The sequence below is a fragment of the Musca domestica genome, unplaced genomic scaffold (genome assembly GCF_030504385.1).
Source record: "Musca domestica strain aabys unplaced genomic scaffold, Musca_domestica.polishedcontigs.V.1.1 61, whole genome shotgun sequence".
NCBI classification, from domain to species: domain Eukaryota; kingdom Metazoa; phylum Arthropoda; class Insecta; order Diptera; family Muscidae; genus Musca; species Musca domestica.
This window is the reverse complement of record NW_026712367.1, coordinates 3161382-3184283: the sequence shown is the minus strand read 5'-3', so window position 1 is coordinate 3184283 and position 22902 is coordinate 3161382. Positions and strand designations below refer to the sequence as shown.

The window sequence follows — 22902 nt, the reverse complement described above, 5'->3', positions numbered from 1 at the left end:
TTTCAAATTTTGGTTTTTTCGAGAATATTTTTTTATGTGAGACCATATTCTTAGCTTTCAATATCCGCAAAAATATTCAAAATTGCTTGAAAACTTCAGAAGATATGAGCAAATCAATACAAGTACCTTCTATTAATAACAATCATACGCACCCTAGGCCAATGTTTTAAAAATTTAAATAATTCATATTTTAAGACAAAACAAAGACTTTTTATGGGGAATTTTTAAAAATCTTAAACTTAAAGGTTTTTTTGAGGTTTAAAAGGACAATAAATTAAACGAATTTCAAAACGGCACTTTAACAAAATGTAGGTTTCCAGCTTTTGCCAAAAAATCTCCATCGAATTAAATTTTAAGATTTGTCCCCGTATTTTTCATCAAAAGAGAATATTCTTAGCCTTATATAACTGAAAGAATTTTGAAAAAAATCTTTAGTACTTCTAGAGATATGGGCATTTAAATGAAAGTACTTTCTATTAAAAATAATCATACGCAACATGGGCCATGGATCGTGCCTTTTCAAAAAAATTTCCATCGAATTAAATTTTAAGATTTGTCCCCGTATTTTTCATTAAAGGAGAATATTCTTAGCTTTCCATAACCGAAAGAATTTAAAAAAAATCTTTAGTACTTCTAGAGATATGAGAATTTTAATGGAAGTACTTTCTATTAAAAATAATCATACGCAACATGGGCCAAACATTTAATTTTTAAAATATTGGATTTTTTGTTATAAAAAAACGTAAACTATGATTTTTAGAGTTAATAATCGAAAATACTAGTAGCCAAGTCAAAAAACTTGAATGAAAATCCTCAAAATATGCCGTAGATAATGAAAATATATTGACTGGAATTTCTTTCGCCAATGAGTTATATACTTCGATATCAATAAAGTATATTATCTAATATTTTAAGATTTATCCCTACATTTTCCCTCAAAAGAGATTATTCTTAGCCTCAACTGAGAGAAAGAATTTCTAAAATATCTTTTATAGTTTCAGAGATATGAGAATTTCAATGGAAGTACCTCCAATTAATAATAATCATACGCACCATGGGTCAAAGACTTTATTTTTGAAATACGGGATTTTTCATGATAAAAATGTGAAATTGGGATTTGTTGCGTTAAGACTCTAAAAGTACTGGAGGTGTAGTCAAGAAAACTGCAATGAAAAACTTCCGAATATGAAGTGATTATTGAAAACAATTGACAGGATTTTCTTTCGTGAATAAAGCATGTAATCTAGTTTTTTAAGATTTATCTGCCCATTTTTAATTGAAGAACAACATTCTTAGCTTCGCATAACTGAAAGAATTTTGGAAATGTCTATTACACTCCCAAAAATATGACCAATTCAATGGAGATACTTTATATTATGAATAATCATACGCCCTATGGTCCAAATAGATTATTTTTGAAATACAGCAATTTTTCTTGAAATAAAACGTGGGATAATGATTATTTATGTTAAAAATCTTAAATACTAGAGGCTCAGTCAAAGAAAACCGGAAAGAAGTTCTCCAGGATTTGGCGTGACTAACAATTAAATATGCACTTATTATTTTTCTTCAAAAAGGTATGAAATCTGATATTTTAGGATTTATTCTCCTATTTTTCTTTAAAAAGCGAATTTAATTATCAGTTCAAATTCGAAATAATTTTTAAAAATACCCTTGCAGTTGCCAGAGATATGGGCAATTCAATGGAAGTATTTTCTATTAATAACAATCATACGCAACATGGTCCAAAGAGTCTATTTAATGAAATAGTGGGAATTTTCATACTTAAATGGGGAGGATGTTATTAGTTAAGTGAATTATCTTCAAATCCGATAACTATTTAATGGTATTTGGACCACAGTTTCCCTAACGAAGAAATATTAGGCTAAGGAAATTTTATTAGTTCTCTTTCCCCTTAAATTTTTATATTTTCGAATTTTAAGAATTTCTTTCATATTTTTCTGTGGAAGTAAATCTTCTTAGCTTTCCCCGAGTGAAGAAAGTTTGAAAATATCTTTTCATCCGCCAGAGATATGACCAATTTAGTAAAAGCTCTTTTTATTAAAAATACTCCTACGCACCATGGGCCAATATGTTTATTTTGTTTGTACAAATTATTAAAAGACATGCTTTCTATGTCAATATATTTTCAAAAATATCTCCTTTTTTATTTTAAAGTAAAATTTATTAACTCCTTCGAACTATTTTGACTAGTATCTCCCTAAAAATGAAATCCTTTTCAAAGAAAATTCTCTTTATTTTCTTTCCCCTTAAATGTTTGTCATTTCAAATTTTAAGATTTTTCCTCATATTTTTCCTTCAATGTAGGTCCTCTTAGCTTTCCTTAAGTGAAGAAAATTTGCAAATATCATTTCATCCGCCAGAGATATGAACAATTTAATAAAATCAATTTTTATTAAAAACACTCATACGCACCATGGGCCAATAGTTTTATTTTGTTTGTACAAGTTATTAAAATACATTCTTTCTACGTCAGTGTATTTTCAAAAATGTCTCACCCTTTCTATTTTAAGGTCAAATTTATTAACTCTTTCAAGGTATTTGGACTAGAATCTCCCTAACGAGGAAATCTTGGTCAAAGAATATTGTATTCGTATTCTTTCCTCGTAAACTTTTATATTTCCTAATTTTAAGATTTTGTTTTATATTTTTCCTCGAAATCTTGCCTTCTTAGCTTTCCTTAAGTGAAGAAAATTTACAAATATCATTTCATCCGCCAGAGATATGACCAATTTAATAAAATCAATTTTTATTAATAACACTCATACGCACCATGGGTCAATATGTTTATTTTGTGTTTATCGATTATTAAAAAGCACTTTCGCCATGTCACTGTAGTTTCAAAAATGCCTCACCCTTTCTATTTTAAGGTCAAATTTATTAACTCTATTAAGGCATGTGGACTAGAATCTCCCTAACGAGAAAATCTTAGTCAAAGAAAATTGAATTCGTATTCTTATCCCGTTAATTTTTATATTTTCTAATTTTAAGATTTTTCCTTATATTTTTGCTCGAAAGCTTGTCTTCTTAGCTTTCCTTAAGTGAAGAAAATTTGAAAATATCATTTCATCCGTCAGAGATATGACCAATTTAATAAAATCATTTTTTATTATAAACACTCATACGCACCATGGGCCAATAAGTTTATTTTGTTTGTACAAATTATTAAAAGACATTCTTTCTATGTCATTGCATTTTCAAAAATGCCTCACCTTTTTTATTTTAAAGTCAAATTTATTAACTCCTTCAACATATTTGGACTAGAATATCCCTAAAAATTAAATCTTATTCAAAGAAAATTCTCTTTATTTTCTTTCCCCTTAAATGTTTGTCATTTCCAATTTTAAGATTTTTTCTCATATTTTTCCTTCAAAGTAAGTTCTCTTAGCTTTCCTTAAGTGAAGAAAATTTGAAAATATCATTTCATCCGCCAGAGATATGACCAATTTAATAAAATCAATTTTTATTAAAAACACCCATACGCACCATGGGCCAATAAGTTTATTTTTTTTTTTACAGATTATTACAAAGCATTTTCGCCATGTCAATGTAGTTGCAAAAATGTCTCACCTTTTTATTTTAAAGTCAAATTTATTAACTCTTTCAAGGTATTTGGACTATAATCTCCCTAACGAGGAAATCTTGATCAAAGAAAATTGTATTCGTATTCTTACCCCGTAAAATTTTATATTTTCTAATTTTAAGATTTTCTTTTATATTTTTCCTCGATAGCTTGTCTTCTTAGCTTTCCTTAAGTGAAGAAAATTTGAAAATGTAGGTGCATCCGATAGAGATATGACAAATTTAGTAAAAACACTTTCTAATAATAACACTCATACGTACCATGGGCCAATAGGTTTATTTTGTGTTTATAGATTATTAAAAAGCATTTTCGGCATGTCAATGTATTTTCAAAAATGTCTCACCTTTTTATTTTAAAGTCAAGGACAAGAACAATATCAAGCGAATAATTTATTGTCCAAAATATTTTCCAAAAATATTTGAGAAAATCTTTTTATTTTGTTTTTCATTTTTCCCACAACATTGTGGTATTTTGTTTTTAGATTCGACACGTTACCATTTGGCGGAATATTGAAAAAGCACCTCTTGCAGAACATAAATCATAAGATTTTATTACACCTTTGTTGTTTTGCTGTTCGCCATTTAGCAGCCACTTGGCGAAAGAATTTTTATGTGAAGGTAATTATGAGAGCAGAAGGCAACAACAATATAAATCACACACTTTTTACAACAAAGATGGCATAGAAAATATTTGCGTATAGAAATGTGTGATTCATTCATTGGATCAAAGTGAATAAATGCTGAGACCTTGATTCCTATTTTCTGTTCTTAATTGGAAACATTTTAGAAATTTTCAAATCGAAAGATTTGTCTTCTAATGATTTTGTCCCCTCCTCCAATCTGGAGATCCAAAACTTAACAGAGTTCAACTTCAATAGTCCCCATAATCTTCAGATTTCCATGGGGTAGGGGATGGCGTATGATACACGACAACAGGTATACGCCCCCCATGTGGTCTCACAAAGGATTTCATATTTCTTCGAGATTGAAAAGGATTTAAAATAAATATTTCCATTGTTCAAACTAATCGTAGCACAAGTTATGACATTAACATAAATTTTGTTCGAAGGCGACAGGTTAAAGGACCTCTCAAAAATATTATCCTTTTCAAGGATTTTAAGCTCAAAACCCTAAATTGAATCCTTTTATGGCGTCAAACAAAAGGTGTTTGTAAAGTGGTTTGCAGCTATGAAAAAAATACCACCGCAAACAACCCGGCAACCCGCAAGCAAGTAATGCATTTTAAAATTCCTCCTTTTCTTTTCGAACAAGAGCAAAACAAAGGCAGAGAAAAAGGACCAGAAACCCAAGGACATGGTGAAGGCACACACGCTAGCACACTTTTCACTTTCGTGCGAGGACAACAAAGGATTGAGGACTAAAACCACATATGTTTCAGATTTTTTTTTTTTTTTTTGAAAAAATATTAAAAAAAAACATTTTTTAAGGGTCTTTTGAAAAATATTTTCAAAAAATCCAGGTTTTCTTGAAGTCATTGACAAAATATTGAAAAAATATTTAAAAAAAAAACCACGTATTGTTGAGTTCTTTAAAAAAATATTTTTTAAAAATCCACGTTTTTTTGGGTCTTTAAAAAAATATTTTTTAAAAAGTCAACGTATCGTTGAGGTCTTGGAAAAATATTTTTAAAAAAATCCTCATTTTGCTTGGGTCATTGAAAAAATATTTTTTAAAAATCCAAGTTTCGTTGAGGTTTTGGAATTTTTTTTTTTTAAACCCACGTTTTCTTGAGTCCTTTAAAAAAATATTTTAAAAAAATCCAAGTTTTGTTTGGGCCTTGGGAAAAATATTTTAAAAAATCCATGTTTTGTTTGGGCCGTGGAATAAATATTTTTAAAAAATCCACGTTTTGTTTGGGCCTTGGGAAAAATTGTTTTAAAAAATCCAAATTTTGTTTCGTCCTTGGGAAAAATAGTTTTTAAAAAATCCGCGTTTTGTTGAGACCTTTGAAAAAATATTTTTAAAAAAAATCCACGTTTAGTTAAGACCTTTGAAAAAAATATTTTTAAAAAATCCACGTCTTGTTTGGGTCTTTGAAAAAATATTTTTAAGAAATCTACGTCTTGTTTGGGCCATTGAAAACATATTTTTAAAAAAATCCACGTCCTGTTTGGGTCTTTGAAAAAATATTTTTTTAAAAATCTACGTTCTGTTTGGGCCTTCGAAAAAATATTTTTAAAAAATCCACGTTTTGTTTGGGCCGTGGAATAAATATTTTTAAAAAATCCACGTTTTGTTTGGGCCTTGGGAAAATAGTTTCAAAAAATTCAAATTTTGTTTCGTCCTTGCGAAAAATAGTTTTAAAAAAATCCAAATTTTGTTTCGTCCTTGGGAAAAATAGTTTTAAAAAAATCCACGTTTAGTTTGAGTCTTTGAAAAAATATTTTTTAAAAATCCACGTTTAGTTTGAGTCTTTGAAAAAATATTTTTTAAAAATCCACGTTTAGTTTGAGTCTTTGAAAAAATATTTTTTAAAAATCCACGTTTAGTTTGAGACTTTGAAAAAATATTTTTTTAAAAAATCCACGTTTGTCTGAGTTTAAAAAATATTTTTTAAAAATCCACGTTTAGTTTGAGTCTTTGAAAAAATATTTTTTAAAAATCCACGTTTAGTTTGAGACTTTGAAAAAATATTTTTTTAAAAAATCCACGTTTGTCTGAGTTTAAAAAAATATTTTTTAAAAATCCACGTTTAGTTTGAGTCTTTGAAAAAATATTTTTTAAAAATCCACGTTTAGTTTGAGACTTTGAAAAAATATTTTTTTAAAAAATCCACGTTTGTCTGAGACTTTGAAAAAATATTTTTTTAAAAAATCCACGTTTGTCTGAGTTTAAAAAAATATTTTTTAAAAAATCCACTTTTGTCTGAGTTTAAAAAAATATTTTTTTAAAAAATCCACGTTTGTCTGAGTTTAAAAAAATATTTTTTAAAAAATCCACTTTTGTCTGAGTTTAAAAAAATATTTTTTAAAAAATCCACGTTTGTCTGAGTTTAAAAAAATATTTTTTAAAAAATCCACTTTTGTCTGAGTTTAAAAAAATATTTTTTAAAAAATCCACGTTTGTCTGAGCTTTGAAAAAATATTTTTTAAAAAATCCACGTTTGTGTGAGTTTAAAAAAATATTTTTTAAAAAATCCACGTTTGTCTGAGCTTTGAAAAAATATTTTTTAAAAAATCCACGTTTAGTTTGGATCTTTGAAAAAATATTTTTAAAAAATCCTCGTTTAGTTGGGTCTTTGAAAAAATATTTTTTAAAAAATCCACGTTTAATTTGGGCCTTTGAAAAAATATTTTTAAAAAATCCACGCCTTTGAAAAAAAATTTTAAAAGATCCACGTTTAGTTTGGGTCTTTGAAAAAATATTTTTAAAAAATCCACGCCTTTGAAAAAATATTTTTTTAAAAAATCTACATTTAGCTGAGTCCTTTTAAAAACATTTTTTAAAAAATCTACGACTTTGAAAAAATATTTAAGAAAATCCCATTTTGTCTGAGCTTTAAAAAAATCCACGTTTAGTTGAGACCTTTTGAAAATATTTTTAAAACCCCCACGTTTTATTGAAGTTTTTGAAAAAATATTTTAAAAAATCCAGGTTTTCTTTGAGTCATTGAAAAAATATTTTTAAAAAATCCAGGCTTTGTTAGGGCCTTGGGAAAAAATATTTTTAAAAAATCCAAGTTTTGTTTGGGCCTTTGGAAAATTGTTTTAAAAAACCCACGTTTTGTTAGGGCCTTGGAAAAAATATTTAAAAAAAAAACGTTTTGTTGAGACTTTTAAAAAAATCCACACTATTGAAAAAATACTTTAAAAAATCCACGCGTTTAAAAAATAGTTTTAAACATCCACGCCTTTGAAAAAATATTTCTAAAAAATCCTCATTTTTTTGGGGGCTTTGAAAAAATATTTTGTCTGGGCCATTAACAAAATATTTTCACAAAATCCACCTTTTCATGGGGTCCCCCGTATATATGTTTGGACCCTTTTCCGTCTGCCGAATATCTGTACGTGACAATTCCTTAAGAAGCTAAACAATACGAAATTTATTTCCATTAACGTTTTGTCAATAAACAAAAGTGCTAAAAGAAAGGCCAACCCTCTCCCTCTCACTCCTCCCATTCCCACCATCCTGCCTTGTCAATACATATTCCTCAACAATGAACTCATTAATGTCAGTTACATGCTTAGACAAAATGCCATCCCTTTTTTCGAGTGTTGTTGTTGTTATTTTTTTTTTTTTTTGTATGGCTAAAGGATATAAATCCTATTCCCTTGAAATGTGTCCTCCCCGTGCTGTCATTAAAAATATTAACTTGGCAATTAGTGATTTGTTGAACGAGCCAAAAAAAAAGGAAAATGCTTTCAATTTAATTGAATTTTCCCCAGCATTTCATTTCGAAGATCAAAGGGAATCTGGGCCAAAAAAAAGGATTTAATCCTTTGAAGAATTTTCAAAGTCAAAAAGTTGTAAAATAAACAAATTTTCTTTTCGGGTTGGCAAGTGGTGTAGAAAAAGGTTTAATTGAAATATCAGCCTATTGTATGCTTTAATTTTTTTTAATATTGCAATTGAAGATACCAAAAAAGCGAGGATTTTTTAAAAATTATTTTTTCGAGTTACCATCAATGCGTGGATTTTTTTAAAAAATATATTTTTTCAAGTTACCATCAAGGCGTGGATTTTTTAAAAATTATTTCTTCAAGTTACCATCAAGGCGTGGATTTTTTATAAATTATTTTTTCAAGTTACCATCAAGGCGTGGATTTTTTAAAAATTATTTTTTCAAGTTACCATCAAGGCGTGGATTTTTTAAAAATTATTTTTTCAAGTTACCATCAAGGCGTGGATTTTTTAAAAATTATTTTTTCAAGTTACCATCAAGGCGTGGATTTTTTAAAAATTATTTTTTCAAGTTACCATCAAGGCGTGGATTTTTTAAAAATTATTTTTTCAAGTTACCATCAAGGCGTGGATTTATTAAAAATTATTTTTTCAAGTTACCATCAAGGCGTGGATTTTTTTAAAATTATTTTTTCGAGTTACCATCAAGGCGTGGATTTTTTAAAAAATTATTTTTTCAAGATACCATCAAGGCGTGGATTTTTTAAAAAATTATTTTTTCAAGATACCATCAAGGCGTGGATTTTTTAAAAATATTTTTTCGGGTGACCATCAAGGCTTGGATTTTTTAAAAATTATTTTTTCAAGTTACCATCAAGGCGTGGATTTTTTAAAAAATATTTTTTAGGCATATCCTCAAGTTTTTTTTTTAATTTACAGTTCCGAAGCAATCAGAACCAGCAACGAAATTTGGATATTGTGCATGGTTGCGTATGACCATTATCGGCACGTATATGCCAGTTCACCCCGCAAGTAATTTTGCATCTTTTTTGAAGTTTCTTTAAGTCATATTCCTTTCGCAAATGCATAGCATGAACCCTCCGCCTTTCATGCCACAATGTGCTCGTAGTTTCTGTTATTATTTTCGCGAAAGCTCCTTGACCCCAATAATTATGCAACACATTGGCAAGTGTGTGCTCGCGAGTGTTCGAACATCAGAAGCAGAAGTTGTTAGCAATGGCAAACAATTATTATTACCCCATGCGGAGGGTTTTCAACAACATGAAGTACTTTTTTTGTATTATGGCAATTTTTTACACGCTCTCCTCTCTCTCCCCCTCCCGTTCTCTCTTCGTACAATGACACGGCGAAGCCATGTAATATTTAATATTTCCGTTTTTCATTTTTTTTTCATTTTTTTATCCTCTGTTCTTTGGGGGTTATAAATTTTCTTCGCTCAAGAAGTCTTTTAGTTTTTTCTTCGAAGTTAATGGTGGGAATATTTTAGAGGTTAGCGCCTGTTATTTTTTGAGGGAACAAAAAAGACGAAAAAATGTCTAAATTTGCATATGTAAATCTGGGGGTTACTGCGTCGTATACGTGCTGTCGCTAGTCATACGCTACGAGGTACCTTAGAGGAAAAATTCAATTTTGCTGGCAGGTAAAAAAATTCATTCCACATTCTTATTCTCCATTTTAAATAAAAAAAATACTTAGGTCTTTTTGCTTTTTACCACAAAACTCAAGACATTACACCCTGTGTCAAGCAACCAACCAAAAAGACACCGCTAAGTAAAAAAGTAATGACATTTCGCTCTCTGCCAAACCATTAAGACAATTTGCTTTCGTTGTGACACATGTGTCTGCCACATGATGACGTCCGCCGTCCTGAGGTAAAAATGACACACGATAACAATAAATGGCAAATCTATGATTTTCAGACAGTCTTTGGGGCATTCATTCTGGCAAGCGGGTTCTATATGTATATATGTATGTGTGTCGCGCTACATTTTGGCACACTACGTGAAACAATTTACAGCTCATTGACCACAGAATTTCAAAAGAATTGTTGAAAAATTATTTTTAGAAAAGAATATATAGGTTATCGGATCGTAAATATTAAACTATGAGAAATGTAGCAAGTGGTACACTGGGGCGTATAACTGATGTCAGCAGGTATACGACACGAAAGCCCTTGGCTTGAAACTCTTTCATTCGGAAAAAAGTTGGCCTTAGAGGCCAATAATGTAGGAAAGTGGATCTCAGAGGCCTCTATGACTGAATAACTGGCAACAGAGACCTCTACCGACAAGTAGCAGGCCTTAGAAAACCTCAATTGTAGAGAAAATAAACCTAGAGGACTCTTGGAGATCTGGTCTTAGAGATATTTTAGTTTAAGAAATTTGTCTTAGAGACCTTTACCGTCAAAAAGTGGCCTTAGAGACTCCACACTTCAGAGTAGCTGACCATAGAGGGCAGTAGCATCGAGTAGCTATTACTGAGTAACTGGAAACAGATATCTCTACCGGCAAGTAGCAGGCTTTGAATAACTCTATTGTAGTACAGCTAAACTAAGAGGACTCAATCATAGAAATGCTGGTCTAGGGGGTTTCTTAGTTTAAGAAGTAAGACTTAGACCCCTTTACTGCCTTAGAGACACTTACTTCAGAGTAGCGGACCATAGAGCGGACTGGGAACAGAGACCTCTACCGGGAAATAGCAGTCCTTGAATACTTCTATTGTAGTCTAGCTAAACTTGGAGGACTCCATCGTAAAGATGCTGGTCTAGGGGGTCTCTTAATTTAAGAAATATGACTTTTACCCCTTTACAGCCCAAAAAAGTGGCCTTAGAGACACCTACTTCAGAGAACGGACCATAGAGGGCACTAGCAACGAGTAGCTATTATTAATTAACTGGGAACAGAGACCTCTACCGGCAAATAGCAGTCCTTGAATACCTCTATTGTAGTCTTGCTAAACTTAGAGGACTCCATCGTAGAGATGCTGGTCTAGGGGATCTCTTTGTTTAAGAAGTATGCCTTAGACCCCTTTACTGCATAAAAAAGTGGCCTTAGAGACACCTACTTAAGAGTAGCTGACCATAGAGGGCACTAGTATCGATTAGCTATTATTGAGTAACAGAAACCTCTATCACCAAGTAGCAGGCTTTAAATACGTCTATTGCAGTCCAGCTAAACTTAAAGGGTTCTTTCGTAGAGATGCTGGTCTTAGAGGTCTTTTAGTCAAAAAAGTATTCCTTCTAGTATTCCGCCTAGCTAAACATAGAGGACTCCATTGTAGAGATGCTGGTCTAGAGGTCTCTTAATTTAAGAAGTATGACTTAGACCCCTTTACTGCACAAGAAAGTGGCCTTAGAGACACCTACTTCAGAGTAGCGGACCATAGAGGGCACTAGCATCGAGTAGCTATTATTGAGTAACACAAACCGTTACCGGCAAGTAGCAGGCTTTAAATACATCTATTACCAGCTAAACGTAGAGGGTTCTTTCGTAGAGATGCTGATCTTAGAGATCTATTAGGTTAAGAAATATGCCTTAGAGACCTTTACCGCAAAAAAGTGGCCTTAGAGACTCTCCACTTCAGAGTAGCTGACCATAGAGGGTAGTAACATCGAGTATCTATTATTAAATAACTGGGAACAGAGACATCTACCGACAAGTAGCAGGGTTTAAAGACCTCTTTTGCAGAGCAGATAAATTTAGAGGGCTCCATCGGTGAGATGCTGGAAGAAACTAGTCTAAAAGTCCTCTACAATAAAGTAGCTGGTCATAGGTGGCGCTAGGGTGAAGTAACTGGCCCCAAATATCTCTATTGTAAAAAAGTTTGCGTTAGGGGTTCTATAGCCAAGTAAGCTAGACTTAGAGGCATCTAGTGCAGACTAGCTGGCCTTAGAGGGGCATTAATGTAGGGAAACTGGTCATAGAGGTTGATACTGTAGAGTAGCTGGCTTAGAGACCTCTACCGCAGAGTAGTTATCACTATAGACCTCAGTTGTGAAAGACTTGCCCTTGGTAGATGTCTTCTAGAACAGAATAGGGGGATATTTTTTACTAGAAGCCATCTATAATCCACTAGCTGACCTGGAGGCCTTTACTGTTGAACAGCTGATGATAGATGGCATAAATGTAGGGAAGGTGGTCACTACTGTAGCTTTGAAGCACTTCTGTGGAGTAACTAAGATAGAGACATCTACTGAAGAGTAGCTGGCCTATTGACCTTTATTGTTGAGCAATTCTCAGCTCATTCAGCTCATTCTCATCGAAGTCTTGGCATAACTTCCCACTTTTCTCTTCCAGAAGACATCTTCAATCGACTAGGTGTCCTAGGAGGCCTTTACTCTTAAACAGTTGGCGATAGATGGCACTAGTATCGAGTAGTTGGCCTCAGACGCCTCTACGAATAGTTGATTTTATAGACCTCTATTTTGAAGGTAGCCAGCCCTAGAGGCAACTCCAATATAATAATTGGTCTTAAGGGAATTTTAGTGAATGGAAACTGGTCATAGAGACCACTGCTATAAAGTAGTTAAGTTAGAGACCTCTATCGAAGAGTAGCTGAAATATTAGACCTTTGTTGTTGAACATTTGGCGATAGATGGCACTAATATAGCTTAGGTGGCCACAGACGCCTCTACTGCAGAGTAGTTGACTTTAGAGACCTCTATTTTCAAGCTAGCTAATCCTAAAGGTATTTAGTGTAGAATTTAGTTATAATAGCCTTAAAGGTATTTCGAAAACATATTTTTTAAAAAATCCACGCCTTAATAATAATTTAAAAAAAATATTTTTTAAAAAATCCACGCCTTAATAATAATTTAAAAAAAATATTTTTTAAAAAATCCACGCCTTAATAATAATTTGAAAAAAAATATTTTTTAAAAAATCCACGCCTTAATAATAATTTAAAAAAAATATTTTTTAAAAAATCCACGCCTTAATAATAATTTAAAAAAAAAATTTTTTAAAAAATCCACGCCTTAATAATAATTTGAAAAAAATATTTTTTAAAAAATCCACGCCTTAATAATAATTTAAAAAAAATATTTTTTAAAAAATCCACGCCTTAATAATAATTTGAAAAAATATTTTTTAAAAAATCCACGCCTTAATAATAATTTTAAAAAAATATTTTTTAAAAAATCCACGCCTTAATAATAATTTGAAAAAATATTTTTTAAAAAATCCACGCCTTAATAATAATTTGAAAAAATATTTTTAAAAATCCACGCCTTAATAATAATTTGAAAAAATATTTTTTAAAAAATCCACGCCTTAATAATAATTTGAATAAAATATTTTTTAAAAAATCCACGCCTTAATAATAATTTGAAAAAATATTTTTTTAAAAAATCCACGCCTTAATAATAATTTGAAAAAATATTTTTTAAAAAATCCACGCCTTAATAATAATTTGAAAAAATATTTTTTAAAAAATCCACGCCTTAATAATAATTTGAAAAAATATTTTTTAAAAAATCCACGCCTTAATAATAATTTGAAAAAATATTTTTTAAAAAATCCACGCCTTAATAATAATTTGAAAAAATATTTTTTAAAAAATTCAGGCCTTGATGGTATTTCAATTTTTTTTTTTTTTTTTAAATCCAGGCCTTAAAGGTATTTTTTTTAAAAATTCACGCCTTCATGGTAACACGAAAAAAATATTTTAAAAAATAATCCACACCTACATTTTTCGTTCTGTTATACCTTAAAATTATAAAAAAAAATATTTTCCTTTGGTACAGGGGTGTGTATAACTGCTTCCATTACGTATACAACATATTTACCCATAACTGTTTTTTTTTTTTTTTTTTTTTTGAATTTCAGCCAATGAAAAGAAATTGATTTCCTACCTCCATATTCCCCACAAAGTACCCCATTGTGCAGCACTTCAATTTTGAAGCGAATATTAGAATTATCGCAATATTATCTTTAAGATGGCATGTGAACAGTGAAAGTAAGACACGAGCGTGAAACTAGAACAAATGAGAACTATGCCAACAACAAGAACAACAACACCAACATAAATAAGATGAATGACATGAGAAATGGGAAGAAAGCAAACTATTTACTCGAGAGACTGCCAGTCAGCCAGCCAGCAAACAAATCGTTCGGCTTGTTATCGAGATGTCAAAAGCACGCATATGATGGCACACACACACACTCACACATACAAGTGTGTATAGACGACATGAAGTGAAAGTACACTCGACTAATACAATGATAGATGGAATTGGTACGGAAAATTGTTTGATGTAAAGATTTTATGGGAAAAAAAATGGAGGGGAAGGGGAAATAATGTTGAAAATTATTAAAGAAGACACCCATGACGTATACGTACGGACAGTAATCATAGGGCCCAATGCACCCATGCATTGAAGACAAACCAAAAGAAAAATAATTTTTAAAAAATGCGAGCCTTGATGGGAACTCTAAAAAATATTTTTTAAAGAGTCCACGAATTGATGGTATCTCAAAATAATATTTTTAAAAAAACCCTTGTCTTGATGGTAACTCAAACAAAATATTTTTTAAAAAATCCACGCCTTGATGGTAACTAAAAAAAATATTTTTAAAAAATCCACGCCTTACTGGTAACTTGAATAAATATTTTTTAAAAAAGCCACGACACGGTAAAATTTTGAAACATTATTTCTTAAAAAAATCCACGCCTTACTGGTAACTTGAATAAATATTATTTAAAAAAGCCACGACACGGTAAAATTTTGAAACATTATTTTTTAAAAAAATTCACGCCTTACTGCTAACTTGAATAAATACTTTTAAAAAAAGCCACGACACGGTAAAAATTTGAAAAAATATTTTTAAAAAAATCCACGCCTTACTGGTAACTTGAATAAATATTTTTTAAAAAAGCCACGACACGGTAAAAATTTGAAACAATATTTTTTAAAAAAATCCACGCCTTACTGCTAACTTGAATAAATATTTTTAAAAAAAGCCACGACACGGTAAAAATTTGAAAAAATATTTTTAAAAAAATCCGCGCCTTACTGCTAAATTGAATAAATATTTTTAAAAAAAGCCACGACACGGTAAAAATTTGAAAAAATATTTTTTAAAAAATCCACGTCTCAATGGTATCTTGGAAAAATATTTTTAAAAAATCCTCGTTTGATGGTAATTCAAAAAAATATTTTTCAAAAAAACACGCCTTGATGGCAAGTTGAAAGAAATATTTTAAAAAAATCCAAACCTTGATGTTAACTTGAAAAAATATTTTTAAAAAATCCACGACTTGATGGCAAGTTGAAAAAAATATTTTTAAAAAATCCACACCTTGATGTTAACTTAAAAAAATATTTTTTAAAAAGTCCACGCATTAGTGTGATAACTTGAAAAAAATATTTTTAAAAATCCACACCTCAGTGATAACTTGAAAAAAATATTATTTTAAAAAATGCATGCCTCGGTGATAGCTCGTAAAATTATTTTTAAAAAATCCACGCCTCTGTGATAACTTGAAAAAAATATTTTTAAAAAATCCACGCCTCTGTGATAACTTGAAAAAAATATTTTTAAAAAATCCATGCCTGATGGTATCTCTAAAAAATATTTTTTTAAAAAATCCACGCCTCTGTGATAACTTGAAAAAAATATTTTTAAAAAATCCATGCCTGATGGTATCTCTAAAAAATATTTTTTTAAAAAATCCACGCCTCTGTGATAACTTGAAAAAAATATTTTTAAAAAATCCATGCCTGATGGTATCTCTAAAAAATATTTTTTTAAAAAATCCACGCCTCTGTGATAACTTGAAAAAAATATTTTTAAAAAATCCATGCCTGATGGTATCTCTAAAAAATATTTTTTTTAAAAATCCACGCCTTGATCGTATCTCTAAAAAATATTTTTTTTAAAAATCCACGCCTTGATCGTATCTCTAAAAAATATTTTTTTAAAAAATCCACGCCTTGATGGTATCTCTAAAAAATATTTTAAAAAAATCCACGCCCTGATGGTATATCTAAAAAATATCTTTCAAAAAATCCACGCCCTGATGGTATCTCTAAAAAATATTTTTTTAAAAAATCCACGCCTTGATGGTATCTCTAAAAAATATTTTAAAAAAATCCACGCCCTGATGGTATATCTAAAAAATATCTTTCAAAAAATCCACGCCCTGATGGTATCTCTAAAAAATATTTTTAAAAAATCCACGCCTTGATGGTAACTCTAAAATATATTTAAAAAAGAATCCACGCCCTGATGGTATCTCTAAAAAATATTTTTAAAAAATCCACGCCTTGATGGTAACTCTAAAATATATTTAAAAAAGAATCCACGCCCTGATGGTATCTCTAAAAAATATCTTTAAAAAATCCACGCCTTGATGGTAGCTCTAAAATATATTTAAAAAAGAATCCACGCCTTGAAGGTAACTCAAAAAAATATTTTTTAAAAAATCCACGCCTCGATATTAATTTGAAAAAAAAATATTTTTTAAAAAATCCACGCTATGGCGGTAACTTGAAAAAGTATTTTGTTAAAAAATCCACGCCTTGAAGGTAACTCAAAAAAATATTTTTTAAAAAATCCACGCCTTGATGGTATCTCTAAAAAATATTTTTTTTTTTTTAAATCCACGCTTCGGTGATAAATTGGAAAAACATTTTTAAAAAATCCACGCCCCGGCGACAACTTACAAACATATTTTTTTAAAAATTAACCCTTGATGGTAATTAGAAAAAAATATTTTTTAAAAATTCACGCTTTGGTAGTAACTCCTAAAAAGTTTACAAAAATCTGTTTCCTCTGATTTAATTATGTATTATTTATTTTGCTCAAAATTAAAGCATACCTCTGAGGCGTCTTAAGTAATTAAATCACTGTTTGTTTGTGCAGACATTTTCAAATTGCTCCGCTTCTAATTAACTCAAAGATAATCAAAGCCTAACCTAAGGCCAAATAAAATTCCATTTAAAAATCCCGATGACTTTTGTAATCATCTAGAAAATTAAAGCATATCTTTTGGGGGCGCAAAATTAAATTAAAAATGATTGCCGCCTGGCGTTTCGTCAGTGTCGATTTGTCAGTGGAAATTTTATAATCTAATTTTTGTTCTCCTTGTCGAACATGAAATGGCTGTCGGTCCCATTGTCTGTCATATTCATATCATGCTGCCTGTCATTCATCTATTTTTCATTTCTCTCTCTTGTGTGTGTGTTCGAGTGCGTGCCTTTTTTTGTGGATGAGAGCTGTCTGTCTTTACATTGTCAGGGGGCGGGTTTGAATGACTTGAGTGTTTTTTTTCTCTTTTTGGAATTTTGTGAAACTGAAAATGGCCTAAAACATTTGTTTTTCGTTCAACCCCTCCTCAGCTGCATTATTAAAGTGACGAAAATAAATTTAATTTCACCTGCATCCTTTCTATGGTCTTTGAAATGCTAAATATTTTATAATTTAATTTTGAAATAATAATCTACAATATATCAGAATATATTTTTATTTGAAAGAAGCCGCCTTGCTTTAGAAAATTTCCACTCAATTTAATTAAATTGAATCGGAAAAGATAAGACCCCCTCCCCCCAATGGTTCGTCATCTTTCTAAGTTGAATAGCTTTTCAGAATGACACATGTTTCTCATAGAGATATTGTTTGTTTTTTTCTGTTTTCAAAATATTTTTCACACCTTTCGCAGTAGTGTGAACAACAGGGAAAAAATGGCAAAGAAACACAGACAAAAGAACGAGGGTAAATAAAAAAATTTGGAAAAATTCTATTCCAAATATATATTTTTTAAAAAATCCACGCCTTTATGGTAACACTGAAAAATATTTTTTAAAAAATCCACGCCTTTATGGTAACACTGAAAAATATTTTTTAAAAAATCCACGCCTTTATGGTAACACTGAAAAATATTTTTTAAAAATCCACGCCTTTATGGTAACACTGAAAAATATTTTTTAAAAAATCCACGCCTTTATGGTAACACTGAAAAATATTTTTTAAAAAATCCACGCCTTTATGGTAACACTGAAAAATATTTTTTAAAAAATCCACGCCTTTATGGTAACACTGAAAAATATTTTTTAAAAAATCCACGCCTTTATGGTAACACTGAAAAATATTTTTTAAAAAATCCACGCCTTTATGGTAACACTGAAAAATATTTTTTAAAAAATCCACGCCTTGATGGTAACACTGAAAAATATTTTTTAAAAAATCCACGCCTTTATGGTAACACTGAAAAATATTTTTTAAAAAATCCACGCCTTTATGGTAACACTGAAAAATATTTTTTAAAAAATCCACGCCTTTATGGTAACACTGAAAAATATTTTTTAAAAAATCCACGCCTTTATGGTGACACTGAAAAATATTTTTTAAAAAATCCACGCCTTTATGGTGACACTAAAAAATATTTTTTAAAAAATCCACGCCTTGATGGTAATTCTAAAAAATATTTTTTAAAAAATCCACGCCTTGCTGGTAATTCTAAAAAATATTTTTTAAAAAATCCACGCCTTGATGGTAATTCTAAAAAATATTTTTTAAAAAATCCACGCCTTGCTGGTAATTCTAAAAAATATTTTTTAAAAAATCCACGCCTTGATGGTAACTTTAAAAAATATTTTTTAAAATTTCCACGCCTTGATGGTAACTCTAAAAAATATTTTTTAAAAAAATCCACGCCTTGATGGTAACTCTAAAAAATATTTTTAAAAAATCCACGCCTTGATGGTAACTCTAAAAAATATTTTTTAAAAAATCCACGCCTTGATGGTAACTCTAAAAATATTTTTTAAAAAATCCACGCCTTGATGGTAACTCTAAAAAATATTTTTTAAAAAATCCACGCCTTGATGGTAACTCTAAAAAATATTTTTTAAAAAATCCACGCCTTGATGGTAACTCTAAAAAATATTTTTTAAAAAATCCACGCCTTGATGGTAACTCTAAAAAATATTTTTTAACTCTAAAAAATATTTTTTAAAAAATCCACGCCTTGATGTTAACTCTAAAAAATATTTTTTAAAAAATCCACGCCTTGATGTTAATTCTAAAAAATATTTTTTAAAAAATCTATGCCTTGTTGGTAACTCTAGGAAATATTTTTTAAAAAATCCAAGACCTGATGGTAACTCTAAAAAATATATTTTTAAAAAATCCATGCCTTGTTGTTAACTCTAAAAAATATTTTTTAAAAAATCCAAGACCTGATGGTAACTCTAAAAAATATTTTTTAAAAAGTCCATGCCTTGATGGTAACTCTAAAAAATATTTTTTAAAAAATCCACGCCTTGTTGTTAACTCAAAAAAATATTTTTTTAAAAAATCCACGCCTTGTTGTTAACTCAAAAAAAAATATTTTTTAAAAAAATCCTCGCCTTGTTGTTAACTCAAAAAAAATATTTTTTAAAAAAATCCACGCCTTGATGGTAACTGTAAAAAATATTTTAAAAAATCCACGCCTTGATGGTAACTCTAAAAAAAATTTTAAAAAATCCACGACTTGATGGTAACTCTAAAAAATATTTTTTTGAAAAATTCACGCCTTTATGGTAACTCTAAAAAATATTTTTTAAAAAATCCACGCCTTGTTGTTAACTCAAAAAAATATTTTTTTAAAAAATCCACGCCTTGTTGTTAACTCAAAAAAAATATTTTTTAAAAAAATCCTCGCCTTGTTGTTAACTCAAAAAAAATATTTTTTAAAAAAATCCACGCCTTGATGGTAACTGTAAAAAATATTTTAAAAAATCCACGCCTTGATGGTAACTCTAAAAAAAATTTTAAAAAATCCACGACTTGATGGTAACTCTAAAAAATATTTTTTTGAAAAATTCACGCCTTTATGGTAACTCTAAAAAATATTTTTTAAAAAATCCACGTTTAATGGTAACTCAAAAAATAATTTTTTAAAAAATCCACGCCTTGATGGTAACTCTGAAAAATATTTTAAAAAATCCACGCCTTGATGGTAACTCTAAAAAAAATTTTAAAAAATCCCCGACTTGATGGTAACTCTAAAAAAAAATTTAAAAAATCCACGCCTTGATGGTAACTCTAAAAAAAAATTTAAAAAGTCCACGCCTTGATGGTAACTCTAAAAAAAAAAATTTAAAAATCCACGCCTTGATGGTAACTCTAAAAAATATTTTTTAAAAAATCCACGCCTTGATGGTAACTCTAAAAAAAAATTTTAAAAAATCCACGCCTTGATGGTATCTCTAAAAAATATTTTTTAAAAAATCCACGCCTTGATGGTAACTCTAAAAAATTTTTTTTAAAAATCCCCGCCTTTATGGTAACTCTAAAAAATATTTTTTAAAAAATCCACGCCTTGATGGTAACTTGAAAAAATCATTTTTAAAAAATCCACGCCTTGATGGTAACTTGAAAAAATCATTTTTAAAAAATCCACGCCTTGATGGTAGCTCAAAAAAATATTTTTTTAAAAAATCCATGTTTGATCGTAATTCTAAAAAACATTTTTTTAAAAAGTCCATTTTTGATCGTAATTCTAAAAAACATTTTTTAAAAAATCCACGCCTTGATGTTAACCCTAAAAAATATTTTTTAAAAAATCCACGTCTTAATGATAAATTGAAAAAATAATTTTTTACTCTAAAAAATATTTTATTTTTCAAAATTCCCCAAACTTATCACACCACTCCCTCATTCGTTTGTCATCAACATTCCCACCTGAATACACAAAATATTTTTATACATTTTCAAACATGTCATCTAATCGCCCCCACATCTCTAGATTCGGACTATTTCCAAATCGCCGCCCGCCCCCAATTGGCTACTTGTGAATTGACCAACAACAGCAGACACTCGGCGAGGAGACCCAATCTCACCGAGATGGCATGTTATCCATCTCATCCATCTATTTTGGTATAATTAAATATTTTTTGTATAAATTGTATTTTTTTTTTCGTCTAAATGGCAAATTATGGCACACTTTCAACACATCATCATCGTGGTAGACCAACACACCAGCCCCAGAGGTGAAGAGGGATAGAGGGGCCCACAAATCAATGGTTCTGACCACAGACAATGGAAACGCCCGCACAATTTTAAACAAACAAATTTTTATGTCGGCATAAAACGAGCTCAACAAACAAATAAAACACACAAGAGACTGTGGTGCTGTGCGTCGGATGACTCATTTTGGCAGAGAGAAGGAGAGAGCAGGGGAAGAGAGAGAGGAAAGGAAGAAGAAAAGAGGTAATCGATGTGATATTTTTCACAGTAAAAAAATACAGGAAATTACACGCAATGAGCGATGGCGCCAAGAAGTATGCTTTACTTTTTCTCCATTTAGATAGTGGAGAGGAAGAGAGACAGGAAATGAATCACACACGGAATTACTAATTAAATTTATCGATATTTTTGATAACAACAGACAAGTAAAAAGGCTGTAAGTTCGGCCGCGCCGAACTTTGAATACCCTCCACCATTTGGAACGAATTTGGCAAATTTCAAAAAAAAAAAATAAATAAAAAATAAAATCCGTTAAAAATTCTATTAAAATCTTATATATCGAATATAGGGAGATACAATTTTACCAAGACAATTTTCTGTCATAGGCTGTAGTACCCATTACGGACTCTAAATACGTAATTTGAAACAATTCCGGTGAATAATGTAGCGAAAACCATCAAAATATCGAATATAGGGAGGTAGCGTTATATGGAGACTACACGAAGACGTTAACCTGCACAGACAATCTTCTGTCATAGGCTGTAGTATCCATTGCGAACTTCAAATACCAAATTTGAAACTATTCCGGTGAATAATATAGCTAAAATCAGCAAAATACCAAAAATAGGGAGGTAGCGTTATATGGGGGCTATACGAAGACGTGGACCTCTACAGACAATTTTCCGTCCAAGGCTGTTGTATCCATTATGAACTTCAAATACCAAATTTGAAACAATTCCGTTGAATAATGTCGCTAAAATCTTTAAAATACCGAATATCGTGAGGTACTCTTATATGGGAGCTATACGAAGACGTGGACCTGCACAGACAATTTTCTGTCCAAGGCTATAGTATCCATAACGAACTTCAAATACCAAATTTAAAACAATTCCGGTGAATAATGTAGCTAAAATCATCAAGGTAGCGAATATCGGGAGGTACCATTATATGGGGGATATACGAAGACGTGAACCTGCCCAGACAATTTTCTGTCCAAGGCTGTAGTATCCATTGTGAACTTCAAATACCAAATTTGTAATATTTTCGGTGAATAATGTCGTTAAAATCATAAAAATATCGAGTATCGAGAGGTACCGTTGTATGGGGGCTATACGAAGGCGTGGACCTGCAAAGACAATTTTCTGTCCAAGGCTGAAGTATCCATTGCGAACTTCAAATACCAAATTTGAAACAATTCCGGTAAACAATGTCGCTAAAATCATTAAAATACCGAATATCGGGAGGTACCGCTATATGGGGTCTATACGAAGATGTAGGTCTGCACAGACAATTTTCTGTCCAAGACTGTAGTATCTATTACGAACTTCAAATACCAAATTTGAAACAATTCCGGTGAGTAATGTCGATGAAATCACAAAAATACCGAAAATAGGGGGGTAGCGTTATATGGGGGCTGTACGAAGACGTGACCCTGCACAGACAATTTTCTGTCATAGGTTGTAGTATCTATTACGAACTTCAAATACCAAATTTGAAGTAATTCCGGTAAACAATGTCGCTAAAATCATCAAAATACCGAATATCGGGAGCTACCGCTACATGGGGGCTATACGAAGACGTGGATCTGCTTGGGCAATTTTCTGTCATAGGCTGTAGTATCCATTACGAACTTCAAATACCAAATTTAAAACAATTCCGGTGAACAATGTCGCTAAAATAGTTAAAATACCGAATATCGGGATGTACCGTTACATGGGGGCTATACGAAGACGTGGACCTGCAC

General features: G+C 30.5%; 1 protein-coding gene across 1 annotated transcript in view; it reads right to left on the bottom strand.

Annotated features, from left to right (window-relative positions):
• LOC101900176 (F-box/LRR-repeat protein 16) overlaps positions 1-22902 on the bottom strand; it is a 142776-nt gene that overhangs the window by 82300 nt on the left and 37574 nt on the right. The gene's annotated exons all lie outside the window — the stretch shown is intronic.